The sequence below is a fragment of the Perca flavescens genome, chromosome 2 (assembly GCF_004354835.1).
Source record: "Perca flavescens isolate YP-PL-M2 chromosome 2, PFLA_1.0, whole genome shotgun sequence".
Classification (NCBI taxonomy): domain Eukaryota; kingdom Metazoa; phylum Chordata; class Actinopteri; order Perciformes; family Percidae; genus Perca; species Perca flavescens.
In genome coordinates, this window is record NC_041332.1 from 28853408 (window position 1) to 28859711 (window position 6304).

General features: G+C 39.0%; 1 long non-coding RNA gene across 2 annotated transcripts; it reads left to right on the plus strand.

The window, feature by feature from the left end:
* The first annotated feature begins 331 nt into the window (after positions 1-331).
* On the plus strand, positions 332-2367 carry LOC114548875 (uncharacterized). 2 transcript variants are annotated; one of them, XR_003691444.1, is made up of 3 exons: positions 332-592; positions 1782-1951; positions 2183-2367. It is a non-coding gene; the product is annotated as an uncharacterized LOC114548875 (long non-coding RNA). The 2 variants fall into 2 exon arrangements; XR_003691445.1 differs by having other exon boundaries at positions 1782-1884.
* The last annotated feature ends 3937 nt before the right edge of the window (positions 2368-6304 follow it).

A 6304-nucleotide genomic window follows, 5' to 3' on the forward strand; every position in this document is an offset into this window, starting at 1 on the left:
TTTCTTCATCTCTTTTCTGTAAATGACAGAATTCAAGCTGTTCTCCTTTTTTAAAACACATGTTTATTGAATTTTTTAGCACATGTATACAAATACATGTGTCACACGGCAGAGTTTTGGTGTTTGGTTATAGTTTTGTGCAAGTATGTTTTGGTTTGCTGTGCTTTATTTATTCCTGATTTGTCGTCTGTTTTGCATGTTAATTTATTTGCTGTGCTTTAATTATTGATTCAATTATGTTTGCATGACTTGTTTTGTTGTGTTGCTTGGGCCTGGCAGGCTTTTATTTTGTAGTGTTTGATTTTTGCTGTGTGCCGTTACTACACCTTCCTTTGCCACTGTGCTTTATGAGCATTGATGTGAGTCACCTGTGGGGCAATGAACAGGCCATGTTTTAAGAGGTGAGCAGAGAGCTGAGCAGCAAGAGAAACACGCTGAGAAGATGAAAAAAAAAAAAAAGAAGAAAGAGATGAGAATGGAAAGAAGAACGAAACGCACTGATTTGGCACCGCTGCTGGAGACGACACAGGGGAAGTGGCTTTGGCTGGAGAGAGCCGCTGGACACCAGGACGAGCGTTCCATGAAGCTGAAGGTAGAGACAGGGTCTCATTTACGGTGTTAAAATAAATTATCTTGTATTTTAACCTGTCTGTGTCATTTTTTTCTTTTGGGTCACACTGCCCTCTTGTAGAAAAGAACCTGTGCTTGTTTTTTTGTTTTTTTTAAAAGTACATTTTATTTTATGTATTTTTAATCACAAGTTCCTAGTCTCGAATAATACTAGGTGGAGTTTTTTTATTTATTTATATTTTAAACCACCGTAACCCCACCCCTCGCCACACAGGTTCCCATGAGCATGCAAACAAATCAAAAGGTGCCAACAAGAACACCTAAAACCAAGGCAGTCAACCGCACATGGTTTCTATCAATACACACAGAATACATAAAAATATTTAAGACTAATCAGAATCCGCTTCATTTGCCAGGTATGAGGACCCATACGAGGAATTTTGCTTTGGATTTTACATTTCTCACAATGTGCTTACTCCTACAAAACAAGCAACAAAAACAATGGCAACATGCTTACAATAATAATTTTTAGAAGGTTTTCCATGTTCACCAGCTTAGTTTGGTGTGTCAGGATGCTAAAGTCACTATTTGCTAAATAGCACTTATCACAAAGAGCAGCTGAGGCTGATGGGAATGTAGTTTGTTTTGAAGGTATTGTATTGGATGAACTAATGTGACCCAATGATGGCACTAGCTGGAAAGTTAAGGGGTCACCAGTTATTGCAATTCATCCTCTGGGAACCACAACTGTCTATACGGAGTTTCATGGTAATCCATCTACAGTAGGCAATAGTTGAGATATCTCCGTCTTGGCCAAATTGGTGGACAGCTATTGCCATCCCAAGTTACATTGTGCTGAAAAGACTCAAATGATACATAATCTCTAGGGTTTACAGATAACCTTAAAAATGTAAGGTAATATATAATGTCCAAAACTTCTGTCCAGAAATCTTCAATTCATTAGTCTCATACAGACAATGATTCCCACATTTGATAGAAATATCTCTATAAGCAATTTAACAGTTATATAGAATCTTGTTATATCTGTAATATAAGCAGTTATATAGAATCTAATCATTCACTGCTGTTCTCTATACTCTATGATCTTTGACCTCAAATGTCTTTGTGGTTTATCCACTAGCGTAATCATTTTCACTGCAAACAATCAGTCATCAGCTTTGTTTGAGGAGCGGTCTATTTTTGCCTTGCAGATCTGTCTTTGGAGGCCAAACCAGGAAGAAGTGATGTCATGATGGCTATCGCTTACAATGCTCCAGCCAGCTCCAGATGTACAGACACCCCTTCTCTCCTGAGGTATGATGACCTCATCCTGGTTCTACAGAGGGAACAGCTGCTTGATGATCTGGTTAGCAGGATGCAGGTTTGATCTGACGCAAGACATTACACTAGAGAGGTTTCTTGTATGATCTCGTTGCAAGTATTTGTGATCAGTCCTCATCTACCGTAGCTATTGGTGTTTTGAAATAGGTCACAAACAAGAAGACTAGTTAGTGTGTCTCCTTGTATACTACACTGTACTAATTTATGTACCTTGACTGGCGAGGACATTGTAGATACTATTTGCCCGTGAAATGTTTCATTTTTGTTCCAGACGTCATGGAAATACCTCTGGCAAGAAGATCCAGCTAAATACTAAATATACTGCTTGAAACTGTGACCTTTACATTCTTCAGCGCTGCATCAGATGACTCAGCATATCTTCTCACTCCAATGATCTATCACAAGATGTCCAGTCCATTGTAAAACATGCTATCAAATTAAACCTTTTATTAGTGAGTAAGGTCTGTTTCTTGGCCAGGAGCAGTTATTTCCTGAATCATGAAATATTCTGGCACATAAGCCTTTTGTAAAACCACCACTTGGTGTTTTTACACTTTGTTTTTTTTGTACATTAAACAAACTAAAAAAGTGTGTTAATTTGTGAGCTTTAGAGGTGGTGGTAGGTTTATTTTGTTACCTTTAGACAGAACCAGGCTTGCTGTTCCAGTCATTATGCTAAGCTAAGCCAACTAGCTGTAGCTGTATATTGACACGTACAAGTCTGTGCATATGTTGCATACCATCTTACTAAATTTCTTTATTTTAATTATTAATTTGCTTTATTAAGATGACTTTGGTAACACTTTATATGAAGGGGTGTGCATAAGACTGATATGACACTGTTATAACCATGACATGACACCAGTCCTGAACTTCAAGTTTGAGTCTTTTTGAAAGTGTCATTTGGTTAATTAAGAGTTTAAATTAAGATTGTTTGAGATGTTGACAACATATCCTCTAATAAATGTCATAGCAGGCCAAATTATCAAACTTAAAGAAACTATTTAGCTTTATATAATAACATTACAATAAACTGTCAGAAGTGGTTGGTTTTTACGTAACTTTTTACTGTCTCATGAAGCCAAAACTGACAAAAAGCAAAGAAATGTGACTCGTAGGTACCAGCAAACCTTTGCTTAGAAGCTAAGCTCAGAAGGATCTTCAAAGGTATAACGTGTCAAGCACAAATTTATTAATCAAAGAGAAACCTCCTGGAATGGAAGGCAATCCTTTGCATGTCTAAAGCAGAATACCGCTTGGCAATTTGGAGTCTCAAAGGCTACGTTCAGACTGCAGGCAAAAGTGGCCCAAATCAGACTTCTTCAGAAGTAGTGTGAACACTCAAATCTTGCCCAGATCTGATTTTTTTTTAAATCAGATATAGACCATTTCCATATGTGGTCCTGAATCAGACCTAGGTCTGATTTTTTTTTTATTTATTTTTTTATTTTATTTATTTTTGTCAATGCAGCCGCAGTGTGAAAAACCAAGGCGGATTTGATGCGACTTTTACGTCAATCTACATCGACATTTGTCGCAATTATGCGCCGGCGGGAGTTAGCCCTGGACACAGACGGTAAAAATAAAAACCTGACTAGGCCTACAAAATGGAAAACCGTGATGGAGCAAGTCAATGGAGGGAGAGTGAGGTGTTAGACCTAATTAGTGTATGGGTAGATACTTCAATCAAAACTAGAAGGATCATACCATAACCGCTCTGTTTTTGAAAAAATAGCAAACGAAATGAAAGAACGGGGACACAGGAGAACATAACCATAACCAGCCATAACCCCGCAAAAGGCCAAAATAGCCATTCTCATTTAATGTTATGGCTGCCATTACACCAACATTTTGAAATAAAAGCGAAAATGCTTACTTCCTTCATAACCTCCCTAACTTTAGTGCAACAGCGTGCTGCGTCTGATGTCATTGATATTGTTCTTTTGCGCATGCGGGTCAGTTTGAAACCGCAAACAGTTCACACCGGAATCTGATATAGGCCACAAGGTAATGTGAACAGCCAAACAAAAAATCGGATCTGAGCAAAAAATCTGAATTAAGCATTAAGACTTGCGGTGTGAACGTAGCCAAAATGTACTTGACCTGCATGTCTTTTTCACACAAACATAGGTAATACCGTCAAATGTGATATGTATTAGGACAAAAGTGAAGAAATTCTTCTGAGAGTGCACCTGTATAGTGAGGGACAGCTGGCCAACATACAGGTGCACTGTGTATACAAGCGTCGGCAGCTGGTTGAAGTTCATCGTGTCACCACCCCCTTGTGCAAAATGTGCCGCGACTGCTTTGACTGACAGCTGTGCTATCTAGGGTTAACTGTCCCACCTAACAAGTGACTGTGACAGCTGCTGTCAGATGCTTCCCCTCCCCAAGACTTGAACACTTCTACTCAATAAACCAGGGCAGACCACCCTCCATACTCAGCCCCATGGAATCTCTTTGCTGGTGGTGAACTGAATTGTATGTATGTGTGTGCATGCGTGAGGGTGGGGGGTTGCAGACACGGTCCTCAAGGGAGTCTCATTTTACACAGTGGATTTAGATTGGAAACACAGCATTGTCTAGTGAGAGGGCCAGTGATTAACTCTCTAAAAGACCCGTGAGAACAATAAATCAAATATGTTTGAGAGACTGTGAAAATAGTGTAAGATATAGATAGATAAGGTGTATGTCTGACCATCATGCACACAACTTATCTATGAACCTTAGTGCATGTAAATGGACATATCATGACTTAAGTGGCGAGCAAGTAGGACCTAAGGTAGTGTCCCACTCTGATTGGTGCATCCTCTGTCTCTGTGCAGTGAAGGTAGAAGAGGTAAACCGAGAGCCCCTGGAGACAGCATTTAAATATTACCACCCCAGACATTATTTCTAGAAGGACTTGCAAAAAGCCGTGCCAAATGAGCCACCCGTTTGAAATGTGAGCTGGCCTGATGCACTGCTGCCATGCTTCGCATTGCTGCAAAAAATGTGATGGGCTTGCCATGAGCCTTCGGATGGCAAAATGAATTGCATGTGTGAAGGAGTGTCATCTAAACACTTGTGTCAGTCAGCTTAAGCATTTCAACCCCGTGCTAATTCATGGAAGTCTATGGAGTTAATGTTGTAATCAATCCTAACCCGTGAGTCCGCTCTTCCTCTGTCCGGTTAGAGACAGGCAGCGCTCCAAAGTTTCTAAATGGCTCCCGGCTCTATATGAACCCTGACCTAATAGAGCCTACTAAGTGGTTCAAATGTTAATGTCCTGTCTACACGTTTTATAGGCAACATGTTGGCCATGAAATTCTTGTCCTGTTTTGGGTTGAGAGAGCAGAGAAGTATTTCACTATTTGAGGACCTGTAGCTCTTCTTTTAGATGAAGATATGTTTTCTTCCTGCCCTCCAGTATGATTGTGATTTCTATATTGGAAAGTAGAACAGGACTTACTTCCAAAGAAATGCTGAGGTGACAGGATGAGAAATTAAATTTGAGCATGAAATTGTATGTCCTTTAGGAACAATATAAATATAGTTTTACAACCGCTACTTCTGTCATCTCTGAATGTACAACAGCTAGAGGGATCCCGATACTTTTCCTGAGGTTCCTGCTCTTGTTTCTGTTAAAGTTGTCTTTTTTTTTTGTGTGTGAAGTTTTTCTTTATCTGATTTAAAGATGCATTATGTTGTACAGGTAGTATTGCCCTCTGAGGCAAGTAATTTGGGATTTGGGGCTTTATACTGTATATATATTTTTATTTTACTTTACTATTTATTTTTCTGCCAACTTTTTACTTTTACTCCTTAAATTTTTAACACGAATATCGGTACTTTCTACTCCTTACATTTTACAAAATTGGTTCGTTACATCAATTCAATTTTATTTATACTATCAAATCATAACAATAGTTATCTCAAGACACTTTACAGATAGAGTAGGTCTAGACCACACTCTATACAGTGGGGGAAATAAGTATTTGACCCCTTGCTGATTTTGCAGGTTTGCCCACTTACAAAGAATGCAAAAATCTACAATTTTAATCATATGTACATTCTAACAGTGAAAGACAGAATCCCAAAGAAAATTCCAGAAAATCACATCATAAGAATTTATTAAAATTGATAACCATCTGATGAGGAAAAACAAGTATTTGACCCCCTGGACAAACAGCATGTTAATATTTTGTAGAAAAGCCATTATTGGCCAGCACAGATGTCAAACGGTTTTTATAGTTGGTGACAAGGTTTGTGCACATTTCGGCAGGGATGTTGGCCCACCTCCTCCCTGCAGACAGCCTCCAAATCATTCAGGTTCCGAGGTTGTCGCCTGGCAACTCGAATTTTAAGCTCCCTCCAAAGATTTTCAATCGGATTCAGGTCTGGAGACTGGCTA